This window comes from Leucopleurus acutus (genome assembly GCF_964270905.1).
Source record: "Leucopleurus acutus genome assembly, chromosome: 10".
NCBI classification, from domain to species: domain Eukaryota; kingdom Metazoa; phylum Chordata; class Mammalia; order Artiodactyla; family Delphinidae; genus Leucopleurus; species Leucopleurus acutus.
Genome location: NC_139153.1, coordinates 68,686,427 through 68,700,151, shown reverse-complemented (window position 1 = coordinate 68,700,151; position 13,725 = coordinate 68,686,427). Strand labels below are relative to the sequence as shown.

General features: G+C 37.3%; 1 protein-coding gene across 2 annotated transcripts in view; it reads right to left on the bottom strand.

The window, feature by feature from the left end:
* Positions 1–13,725, bottom strand: part of ZFAND3 (zinc finger AN1-type containing 3) — a 325,453-nt gene that overhangs the window by 248,790 nt on the left and 62,938 nt on the right. The gene's annotated exons all lie outside the window — the stretch shown is intronic.

Here is a 13,725-nt window from a genome sequence, read left to right as displayed (position 1 = left end):
AAAAACATCCCTAAACATCTGAAGTAACTAATTTGCCAACACCTTGATTTTTTACTTCTAGCCTCCAGAACCCTGAGGCAATAAATTTCTGTCATTTAAGACATCCAGTTTGTGGTGCTTTGTTACAGCAGCCCTAGCAGACCAATACAAATGTTTTTTTCATTTTCAAGCAGTTGGGGAAAAAGAAAATCAAAGAATGTTATTCTGTAACATGTGAAAATTATACAATTTCACATTTCATTGTTGATAAAGTTTTACTGGAACACAGTCACACTTCTTCACTTACATATTGCCTATGACTGCTTTTGCACTGCAGTGGCAGAGTTGAGTATCTGCAACAGAGTATATGACCTAAAATATTTACTCTCCAGCCCTTTATAGAAAGAGTTCCCCAGTCTGAAATAACTTTTGTGTCACAAAGCATCACACCATATAGTGTAGATGCACCCCAGGAAGGTCAACCTCTTACCATTTTCCATCTTTCTCTCAGTTGCTCTTCAGTTTCCTGCTTTTCTTCCAAAAATTAGTTACATCACACCTACTTTCCAAGGCTACTGTGTATAGATTAAGTGAATAATAAGTGTATATACCTCTTTAAACTACAAAATATAATAAACATATAAAAGCTATAAAATTCCACCACACACAAGTTGTAACAAACAATTTTAAGGGCAATACTTACATATTTCTGTACCACGAACCTGACAAGTCCATCAATGTTAGCAGAATTTATGTAACTAATAACACACCTCATATGACTGTCAGTAACACATCCAAGAAGCATAATGACATAAATGATTCCACTAAAACTCAGTAAGACTGAGCAAGCAAGCAAACAAGTGTTACATATTAAGGCTATATTTGCCTTTTATTATCAAACTACCAATTTATCAAATACTAGGGGGCTAGCATGAAAAGAAGGATAAATTGTGCTTGCAGTAATTCTAGCTCCAATTTCCTAAAAGCTAAAACTTCCTAATAGTCGTTTATTCAAAAAAAAACCAATTAGGTACTACTGCCTTAGTCAATTGTTTGGCAGTATCTACTACAGTTAAACAAAAGGGTCACATACCCTATGATCCAATAATTCAATTACTTGCTACCACCCAATAGAAATGCATACACATGTACACCAAAAGACATGTAAAAGAATGTTCAAGCAGCACTTTTTTGAAATAGGCCCAAAATGGAAATAATTCCAATGTCCATCAATAGTTGAAAGGAAGGACTTCCCTGGTGGTCCAGAGCGTAACACTCCATGCTCCCAATGCAGGGGGGTCCAGGTTCGATCCCTGGTCCGGGAACTAGATCCCGCATGCATGCCGCAACTAAGTGTCCGCATGCCGCAACTAAGAACCGGCGCAGCCAAAATAAATAAATAAATAAATATTTTTTAAAATTAAAAAAACAGTTGAAGGAATAAACAAATTATCATATTCACACTATGAAATACTCTTCGGCAATGAGAATGAACTACTCCTACACACAACATGGAATAATATCAAAAACATTAAAACAAAAAGCAAAATATACATATAACACCATTTTTTGGCTGCGCCACATGGCTTACGGGATTTTAGTTCCCCTACTAGGGATCGAACCTGGGCCCTGGCAGTGAAAGCGCCAAGTTCTAACCATTGGACTGCCAGGGAATTCCCAAGAGTGGCTACTCTGGAGAGGCAGGTGGGAACAGTGATTGGGAAGGGGCAAAGGCATGAAAGGGGCTTCTAAGATGATGGTAATGTTCTATTTTGCTCCCTAAGTCATGTCCAATTAGTAATGGCATACTGAGCTATAGAGTTATGACTGGTGTACTGTGTGTGTATGATATATCATACTTCAAGAAAATGGTTAACCGGGACTTCCCTGGTGGCACAGTGGTTAAGAATCCACCTGCCAATGCCAGGGATATGGGTTCAAGCAATGGTCCGGGAAGATCCCACATGCCACGGAGCAAATAAGCCTGCGCGCCACAACTACTGAGTCTGCGTGCCTAGAGCCCATGCTTCGCAACAAGAGAAGCCACCGCAATGAGAAGCCCGCGCACCGCAACAAAGAGTAGCCCCCGCTCACCGCAACTAGAGAAAGCCTGAGCAACGAAGACCCAACACAGCCAAAAATAAATAAATAAAATAATACATTTATTAAAAATAAAGAAAAAGAAAATGGTTAACCAAAAACTTAAGTCCCACTTCCAGAAGCTGCTTCCTAAGGCTTAATATGCTCCCACTGGACTAACACTCCCAAAGATAACTATAAACTCTGGACAGAATATAAAAGGTAACTACCTGAAGGCACTGGAGAGTAATCAAAAGCAGACAGACACTTAGGAAGGTCACTGGAAAAAAGAAACAGCACTGACAAAGTTTTTCTTTTTTTTCTGGCTTTTTGCCTGAAGGGAGGCCCAGTTTGGCATAGTCAGGTAATAGAATTTGAATAGAAACCACATTCTTACTGAAATGAAGAACCAGACAGTAGAGTTCAGAGTGACCCCACCAGGTGGAAACTGAGGGGTGAAATCAAAGAAAGGAGAGAGCCACAGAGGGAGAGGTCCAGAATCTACATATAAACTTGGCCCAAATCTCTGGCTAATCCCTGAAACATGGAGTGTGGAACAGACTACAAACATCCCAGAGAAGACTAAACACTGAATACAGAGCTAAACTGCCGACCTCAGGTGTGGATAATTTGGAGTTCGAGACCATCCTACTAAAACAAAAATCAATATTCTTTGGAGGTACAAAAAGGATTCAGAATCTCTACATGCATTGTTCATAATGTCCAGAATGCAATTCCAAATTACATGAATTCAGAGAGGTAAACGTGTGCTTCCCTGGTGGCGCAGTGGTTAAGAATCCGCCTGCCAACGCAGGGGAAAAGGCTTCGAGCCCTGGTCTGGCAAGATCCCACAAGCCTCAGAGCAACTAAGCCCGTGCGCCACAACTACTGAAGCACGCACGCCTAGAGCCCATGCTCTGCAACAAGAGAAGCCACTGCAATGAGCAGCCCGCGCACCACAGCAAAGAGTAGCCCCCGCTTGCCGCAACTAGAGAAAGCCTGCGCGCAGCAACAAAGACCCAACGCAGCCAAAAATAAAAAATAAATTTATTTTTAAAAAAGAGGGAAACATAATCCACAGAAGACAAAAGAACCAATAGAGACCAACACCAAGATAACTTGCACATTATAATTAGTAGAGAAGACTTTTTAAAACTACCTCTACCAAGGTTTTTAACATTAACATCTTACATAACCCTTGTACAGCTATAGCAACCAGTAAATTTATGACACAAAACTATTCATTTACAAACCTTATGTGTTATCTGTCAATCAATCCACTAATATACTTTTTTGGACCTAGCATCTAACCCAAGATCCCACATCGCATTTAGCTGTCATGTACTGTTAGTCTCCTCAATCTGAGGTAGTTCCCCAGCATTCCTTCACAGATAAGAATTTTAAAAGCAGCTACTATGACCATGCTCAAGAATTAAAGAAGAAGATATGCTTACAACAAATAGGAAATCTCAGCAGAGACACAGAAACTATAAAAAAGAACCAAGTGTAAATTCTAGATTGAAAAATATCTAAAATTAAAATATTCATTGGATGCAGATTAAAAGTGGCAGAAGAGTCAGTACACTTGAAGATCAATAGCAATTATCCAATCTGAACAATAGAGAGGAAAAAAACCATATGAAAAGTGAACAGTCATATGTGTAATAGGTATAACTGGAGTTCTATAATCAGAAGTGAGAAAGAATAGAGCAGAAAAAATATTTGAAAAAATAATGGCTGAAAAGTTCCCAAATGGAGTATAAGATAGAAATTTAAAGATTCTGGGAGCTCAGTGAACCACAAGCAGGGAAGATACAAAGAAGATATCTAAGCATATCAAAGGCAAACTGCCAACACCCAAAAGTAAAGAGAGAAGTATTAAAACAGCCAAAGAAGGGCTTCCCTGGTGGCGCAGTGGTTGAGAGTCCGCCTGCCGATGCAGGGGACACAGGTTAGTGCCCCAGTCCAGGAAGATCCGACATGCCACGGAGTGGCTGGGCCCGTGAGCCATGGCCGCTGAGCCTGCGCATCCGGAGCCTGTGCTCCGCAACGGGAGAGGCCACACAGTGAGAGGCCCGCGTAACGAAAAAAAAAAAAAAAAAAACAGCCAAAGAAGAATGACAAATCACAATAATATGAATTACTTCTGACTTAAAAAAATAGTGGAGGCCAAAAGACATTGGAAAGACATTTTAAACGCTAAAAGGAAAAAACTCTGACAACCCAGAATTCTATATTCAGCAAAAATATCCTTCAAGAATGAAGACAAAATAAAAATATTTTGGGAATAACAAAAGCTAAGAGAATTCATCACCAACAGACCTAGAATAAATGCTGAAGGAAGTTCACTTAGCAGAAGGTAAATGATACAAGATGGAATCTCCAACCTTCAGAAAGAAATGAAAAACACAGGAAATATTAAGTATGTGGGTAAATATAAAAGATTATCTTCTCTCTTAATTTCTTTAAATACATGTGACTTATTTTATTTTATTTTATTTTTGCGGTGCACGGGCCTCTCACTGCTGTGGCCTCTCCTGTTGCGGAGCACGGGCTCCAGACGCGCAGGCTCAGCGGCCATGGCTCACTGGCCCAGCCGCTCCGCGGCATGTGGGATCTTCCCAGACCGGGGCACGAACCCGTGTCCCCTGCATCGGCAGGCGGACTCTCAACCACTGCGCCACCAGGGAAGCCCCATGTGACTATCTTAAAATATTAAATAGCACACTACCAATGGGTCAAAGAATTCACAAAGGAAATCTAAAATACTTTTGAGAACAATGAAAATGAAAACCTAACATATCAAAGCTTCTGGGATACAGCTAGAGCAATTTTCACAGGGAGACTGACAGCTGTAAATGACTACGTTTTTAAAGAAAACTCAATCTATAATCTAATCTTTCACCTTAAACACTAGAAAAAACAGCAAACAAAATTAAGCCCAAAGCAAGCGAAAGGAAAGAAAAGTATAAGTAGCAAAAAGAAAAATAGAGAAACATCAATGAAATCAAAATGTGGTTCCCAGGGACTTCCCTGGCGGTCCAGTGGTTAAGACTCTGTGCTTCCATTACAGGGGGCACAAGTTCAATCCCTGGTTGGGAAAAAAAGATCCTGCACACCACGTGGCTCGGCCAAAAAAAAAAAAAGGTGGTTCCCTGAAAATATTATTTTTAATGCCTTTAGCTAAACTGACCAAGGAGAGAGAAAAATCAAATTACTAAAATCAGGAATGAAAGAGAGACATCACTACCCACCTTTCAGAAATAAAACAGATCATAAAGGAACAGTAATTTAGAAAAACTCTATGCCAACAAATTAGGTAATTTAGGTGAAATGAACAAATTCCTAGAAAGACACAAACTACCAAAACCAACTCAAGGAGAACTAGAAAACTGAATAGATCTACAAGAAAAGGATCAAATTCTTTTCCCCAAAGAAAAGCCAGGCCCAGATGGCTTCACTGGTGAATTCTACCAAACATTTAAAGGAAAATTACTACCAATTCTTCATAGACTCTCCCCCCAAAATGGAAGAGGGAACACATGCCAACTTATGCTAAAAGGCCAGCATTACCCTCAGCCAAAACCATATAAAGACATCACAACAAAGGAAAACTACAGCCCAGTATCCCTATGACTACAGACGTTAAAATCTTCAACAAAATACTAGCAAACCAAATCTACCAAAAAAGAATTACATACTCCGACAAAAATGAGATTTATCCAAGGACAGCAAGTTTTACTACTTAAAATCAATTAATGTAATATACCATATTAACAGACTAAAGGACAAAAACCCATATAGATCACCTCAATAAACAAAGAAAACACCATACATACACACACACACACACACACACAAAATCAATCACAGACCTAAATATGAATTAAAAATTTAATAAAACTCTTAGAAGAAAACTTAGGTATAAATCCTATGGCCATGGATTAAGCAATGGTTTCTTAATATGACACCAAAAAGCACACGCAACAAAAGATAAATCAGATTCATCAGAAGTTAAAACTTTCATGTTGCATACAATCAATATAGTGAAAAGACAACTCACAGAACGATAAAAAAAAAATATTTGGAAATCATATATCTGGCAAAGGGACTTGCATCCAGAACATACAAGGAACTCTTACAACTCAATAACAAGATAAATGATCCAATTTAGAAATGGGTAAAGAATAGATATTCCTCCAAAAAGACATACAAATGGACAATAAGCAAATGAAAAGATGTTCACCATCATTAGCCATTAGTAAGCAAAGCACAAAGAGATAGCTGCTACAATGGCTATAATCATAAAGGCAGATAATATCAAGTGTTGAAGACGATGCAGAGAAACTGGAACCATCACACTGCTGGAACCATCATAAACCAACACACGTTGCTGTTTGAAATGATCAATGAATCATGTGGCCAGTTTGGAAAAAAAGTTTGTCCATTCCTCAAAAGATTAAGCATAGAGTTACCATATGACAAAACAACTCCACTCCTAGGTGTATATTCAAGAGAAATGGAAACATACAACCACACAAAAGCTTCTATTCAACCGTTCACAGAAGCATTACTTATAGTAGCCAAAAAAATAAACTGATGTATAATAAAAAGTAGCATAACCACATAATGGACAACAAAATTCTGCAACAAAAAAGGAATGAGTTTTTATATATAACATGGATGAACCTTGAAAACATTTTAAGTGAAAACAGCCAGATGTAAATGACCATATATTTTATAATTCCATTTATATGAAATCATCAGAATAGCAAAATCTACAGGGACAGAAATTAGATTAGTAGTTGCTTAGAGCGAGGGAAAGAGGATGGGTGGAAATGGGGAGTGACTGTTAATGAGTACATAATTTCTTTTAGGGGTGGCAAAAATGTCCTAAAATTAGATTGTAGTAATGGCTGTACCAACCTGTGAATATACCAAAAAACACTGCATCATATACTTGAAATGGGTGAATTGCATTGTAAGTGAATTATACCTCCCGAAAATAAAAAGAGTATGTATAGCAAACATGGCAATAAACTAAAATAAAATTCCAAAAATGTTCAAGTAACCCAAAAGAAACAGGAAAATATAAAGAAAGGTACAAAAGAGTTGGGACAAATAAAACAAATATTAAAATAGTAGACCTAAATCAACAATTACAACACACATCAACAATTACATTAAATGTTACTGGAATAAGCACTCCAATTAAAAGGCAGATATTGAACAAATGAGTTTTTAAAAACGAGAACTAAATGCATGCTATCTACGAGAGACATACTTTAAATACAAAGAATCAGAAAGGCTGAAGTAAAAGGATGCAAAAGGACATACCAAGTAAGGAATAAAAAGCGTAAGAAGACTGAAGTGGCTATATTCCTATCAGAGGAAGTAAACTTTATTGGCAGAGAGAAAGAGGGGGATTTCATAAAGATAAAAGGCTCAATTCATCAGGAAAAATGACAATAATAATGGATACGAGGCTAATACTAAGGTTTCAAAATATATAAAGCAAAAATTTCCAGAATTTTAATAAAAGAAAGACAAATCCACATAGTTGGAGATTTAAATACTCTTCTCTCAGCAACGGATAAAACAAGATTTACAAAATCAATAATATAGGGCTTCCCTGGTGGCACAGTGGTTGAGAGTCCACCTGCCAATGCAGGGGACACAGGTTCATGCCCCGGTCCGGGAAGATCCCACATGCCGCGGAGCGGCTGGGCCCGTGAGCCATGGCCACTGAGCCTGCACGTCCAGAGCCTGTGCTCCGCAACGGGAGAGGCCACAACAGTGAGAGGCCTGCGTACCGCAAAAAAAAAAAAATCAATAATCAAAAACACTATCAATACCCTTGAACTGACATTTATAGAACACTATACTCAACAAGTGCAACAAGAATATACATTCTTTTCATCAATTCCAGCACACTTCTAAATAACCTATGGATCAAAAACAAAATCACAAATGAAATTAGAAAATACTTTGCCCTAATGCATAATAAAAATACAATATACCAAAATTTGTGGAATTTTGCAAAAGCAGTACTGAGAGAAAAAGTTATACTTTTAAATGCCAATATTTGAAAAGAAGAAAGGTATAAAATGTGATGAGTCTGCCCTAAGAAACTAGAAAAAGAGCAAAGAAAACCCAAAGAAATAAACGAAATAAGGGAAGGAGCAAAAACCAGTGTCACAGAAAAACAGAAAATAATGGAAAAGGTTGGGTTTTTTCAAAAGATTAGCAAAAGTGATAAACACCTATTTACCAATATCAGAAACGAAAACTGGCAATATCACTATAGACTCTACATATACTAAGTGAAAAATAAATATAATGAATAACTTTATGCCAATAAATCTGACAATTAAGATGAAATGGACAAGTTCCATGAGAAACACAACTTTTAAAAATGGACATAATGTAGACTAAAATACTCTAATAGCCCTGACTCTATTAAAGAAATTGAATTCCCTATTAACAAATGAATTCTCTAAAAGAAAACCACAAGCCCAGATGGTTTTACTGGCTAATTCTCTCAAACATTTAAGGAGTAACTAATGACAATGAACACAAACTCTTCCAAAAAACAAAAGAAACCTTTACCAACTCACATTGAGGCCAGCAAAACCTGATAAAGAATATTACAAATATTCTTCACGAGCATATGTGCAAAAACTCTTACCAATATACTGAACAAACGGAATCCATCAATATATAAAAAATATGGGGACTTCCCTGGTAGCACAGTGGTTAAGAATCCGCCTGCCAATGCAGGGGACACGGGTTCGAGACCTGGTCCGGGAAGATCCAACGTGCTGCGGTGCAACTAAGCCCGTGCGCCACAACTACTGAGCCCATGTGCCACAACTACTGAAGGCCACATGCCTAGAGCCCATGGTCCACAACAAGAGAAGCCACCGCAATAAGAAGCCTGTGCATCACAATGAATAGTAGCCCCCGCTCACCGCAACTAGAGAAAGCCCGTGCACAGCAACGAAGACCCAACGCAGCCAAAAATAAATAAATATTTATTTTTTTTAAAAATAACACATCATGACCAAATGAGGTTTATTCCAAGAACATAAGGTTGCTTTAGCATTAAACAAATAACTCATCGTCATCCACACTAATCACTGCAGAAGAGATCTCTTTATCACAAAAATCTAATAATGTCACTCCCATTTTCTCAAAACTTTGGTGACTCCCCACACCCACATACAAGACAGAAACTTTAACATAGCATGGAAGGTTCAATCACCCTCCCCCTGCACAGCAGCCACATTTCTGGCTACCAACCTCCAATACGCATCCCATACTCCAGCTACAATGGCCATGCCCTCTAAGATGTGGCACTCCCCTCTCCTTCCTTCCACTCACAAATTCCAAATCTCCACCTCAGCTGAGTTCCTCTGAAAGCCTTCCTGACTTCGTCAGGTGGATTTCACTACTTCTCTCTCTACATTCCCACTGCATCTTTTGCAACCCTCAATTGTAATAGATATTACCATTATTTCTTTGTTTTTCTCTCTATTCAACTATCACAGCAGAGGCCAAATCTTTTCACCATATTAACAGAATAAAGAAGGAAAAATCATTTGATCATTTCAATAGATACAGGAAAATCATTTGACAAAAGTCAATACACATGTGTGAAGGAAAAAAACTCTCAGCAAATTAATAAAGAAAATGTCTTCAATCTAATAAAGGCATCTAAGACAAATCCACAACTAACATTATACTTAACTTCCAAGAAGCACTAGCTTCAGTAGCAATATTCAACATTTATATATGCTTTTGTATCGTCAATGGTCCTTCAACAACCCTGTTTAAAAAAAATTTGTTTTTAAGTAGGAAGCTATTATTCTCTCAAATGGTATTAATAGCAACTCTGGGTCAGAAATGGTAAATGATACACCAAAGTCAGAAAGTCAGTATTAGAATCCAGCCTTTGACCAAAAGTACTTTTCAATTATAGTATGCCATCTAGTCTAGGTGATTACAGCAGATGGTAAGATATTCAAACAGCTATTATATTTCATTAGTTGATAAAATAAAATAGGATAAGTAACAGTAACATGGAATGAAAGTATTTTAAGCCCACAATAAGAAGAACCTCAAATCCCCTTTTCTCAAATGGCTGTGCCACAAAGAGAAAAGGGCACAACGAATGGTGTGTAATATTTTCCCTTTATAGGTCTAAAATGCAGCAGATAGGCAATTCAAGGCCTTATCTGAATTTACATCTCTAATCTGCTACTTGTCCATGCCTTAACTGAGCAGCTGTCAGCTGGAAGCTTCGGCCCACAGCTCCTTAAAAAGAAACCAGAGTGCCACGGCTACTTCTGAGTTTCTGTTTCTGATTCAAGTGAATTTTTCATGCAAGAATATATGAATGCTGTCTTAACATCTTTCCATCTGTGATACACCCACAGCCAGCGAGTTCCACAATGAGGCTGGATTTGCTTCTTTACTGCTCAACATGCACTTCACTTCAAAGCATACAGGGAAATTCGAGTGTCTTCAAATAACCTGTTAACTACAAAAAAAAGATAGGAAGAATTGTTCTTTAAACTAGCTTCGCCACCCAGCTGCCTACAGACCAATCATTTCTATGCATCTTCTTGTGTTCCCTAAAGGTGAACATTTGACCTGGAGTCATTTGTCTAGGACAAAACATTAAACAATTAAGATAAAATAAGCCTTCTCCACAATTGGAGTTGTCTTCTCTGTGAACATCCCAGGCCCTTATAAAGGAGCCCAAGTGTTTCTTGATAACACAGTGCCCTTTATACACAAGTTCCTAAAAGGCTTCTTATCTGACCTTACTCCTGCTGAAAGTCAGTGACCATGAGGTATCACTCACTGACATTTATAGTGATTTAAGTAAAAATACGGACCTCTTTTCTCCAAGTGACACAGAAAATTCAAAGGTCACTGGATAATGTACTACCAAGTAGAGTACACCAGTATCTCAGATATGTCTGTACTCAAAATGTCTGCTTTCAACAATCTTTGGAAATGTCTTATGAAAACCAGTGGGTGACCGAAATTTTTAGTCAAGAAATCGACAATATAGTTTTATTATGATTACTTTATGGATAAGCCAATATTATAACTTCAAACTTCTCTTTAATTCCAACAAGAATTCAGAAATGTCTAGATAATGTCTTTGAAAATAAGATGCTCTTTTAAAATTTAATTTTTTTTATTAATCATCTAAGAAAAAAAGAGGGGAAGGGTTATCGAGTTAATTCAAAATTCCCTTAAGTACCACACCATGTAACAACATTGAGCAAACTATAGACCAATACTCCTAACTTCACAATATCACCCTCAAATCTAATTTCAGGAAGAAATTTAAAATGTTCAAAGAATGATAACCTCAACCAATCACCTTCTAACAAACTTTTTTGTAAAGCTTGCCTCTAGCTGAATAATTCCAATCAACTCTCTCAACCTGAGGTTGGCAGTGCTGCTGCTGTCTCAAGATTAAATTTAACAACAGGCAGGACTTGCCACTAGAGATGTGGCACTAGGGCTCATAGACCAGAAATTAAGTAAAGCAGTCAGAGATCCAGGGAGACTGAAGGATGAAAGCCCCACTCCCAGTTTCATAGTCTGAGCACAGAAGACATTTTTGCACCCACTATTTCACCACCAAACATGCTGAACCACATTATCTGGACCCACTCCTATTCAACCCTGCTCTCCATTCCCAATGGCAACTCCTGCCTCCTCAGAACCTTTAAACTCTGAACTAAATTCTGAAGCTTTACTTTCAAAGTTTTACTTTTAAATTTACTTTCTTCACTCAAACTGTTCAGACCACACCCGCAAGCCATAAAGTTCCATTTCACATAAAATTTGTTCAAAGATACAGCATTACAGATATTACATGTGAAATAACAGTTTCTAAATTTTCATCAAAAAGGGGAATTCTTCAGTTAGAAAGAAAAGCTAAGACAATGCTTATTTGCAATTACAGATATTGTTTTACCTGACTTTAAAAAGCATAATTTCAACAGAGAAAAAAATTATATATATATGAAAATGTTGAGAAGCCTTATTTTACATATGTGTGTGTATAATTTTCCTGAATTGGTCTTCATACAAAAAAGGCTGTTCAACCCTTGTGCATTGTTGGTACTAATGTAAACTGGTGCAGCCACTGTGTAAACAGTATGGAGGTTCCTCAAAAAATTAAAAATTGAACTACTACATGAAACAGCAATTCCACTTCTGGGTATTTATCTAAAGGAAATGAAATCACTATCCCACAAAGATATCTGCACCTTCATGTTCACTGCAGCATTAGTTACAATGACCAGGCCATGGAAACAACCTAAGTGTATATGAATGGATGAATGGATACAGGAAATGTGTTTTATAGATACAATGGAATATTATTTAGCCATGAGAAAGAAGGTAATCCTGTTATTTGATCCAACATGGATGGGCCTTAAGCGCATTATGCTAAGTGAAATAAGTCAGACAGAGAAAGACAAACACTGTATGATGTCACTTACATGTGGAAACTTAAAAAACAAACAAACTTCACAGATACAAAGAACAGACTAGTGGTTGCTTGGGGGGCGGGGGAGGTGGAGGAGTGGCTGAAATGGGTGGTGAAGATGGCTAAAAGGTACAAACTTCCAGTTTAAGATAAATAAGTCCTGGGGATATAATGTACAGCATGGTGACTACAGTTAACAATACTGTATTGTATATTTGAAAGTTGCTAAGAGAATAGATCTTAAAAGTTTTCATCACAAGGAAAAAAAATTTGTATTATGTTTTATGATGGATAGTAAAATTATGGTAGTGATCAGTTCACAGCATATACATATATTAAATCATTATGTTGTATACCTAAAACTAATAAAATATTATATGTCAATTATATCTCAGGTTTTTTTAAAAAAGCTGTTCAACACAGATATAATACACTTGACAATATGCTATATCCCTTCTCCTAACAATTCTTCATCATGTCCCACTGGAAGAAGAATCTTGCAGGGAAATCTTTAAGCCTTCCCATGTAGAATTATGGTAACTACTTAACAGTTCTCATGTTTAATTAGGAAACCATTACATTGCTTGTCTTAGATCCCCCGATAAGTGTGCAGTTATGGAGAAGGTTATCTGGTAAGAACATAAAGGGAAATTGCTTATATATGTGAATGCAAAAATAAATCAGGTAGATAGATTCAGGCCTCAAAGCAAAAGCCCTATTTAATTTTTTATTTAAATTCAAAAACAGAACTTTTAAGTTGTCACTAATCTTAAAATTGATCAAGGTATATGTCTCATTGACCTCATAAACTTTGTAAACATTTACCCTTAAATGACGTTTTGGGAAAGAATAAATGTCTCTAACTTAGTCCTCAATGATTCACAGAATGCCCTGCACTCGTGGAGATTAGTGTATGCCATCAATCCAATCCATCCACCCATTTTAGACAAAAACAATTTGACCTGACAGGAGTCAGCAAATGGTCCAAATGCCACTTGTCCTGGACTGTCTAGTTTGTGTCCCGGAACAGATGGATGCCTAGCCCTAGAGTTAGGCAGTTATTATAATCAAAGCCATGAGCACCCATTTGAAAATATGTTTGATAAATCAATTTGGTTAAACTGGATGGAAAATCTGTGAAAGCTAAA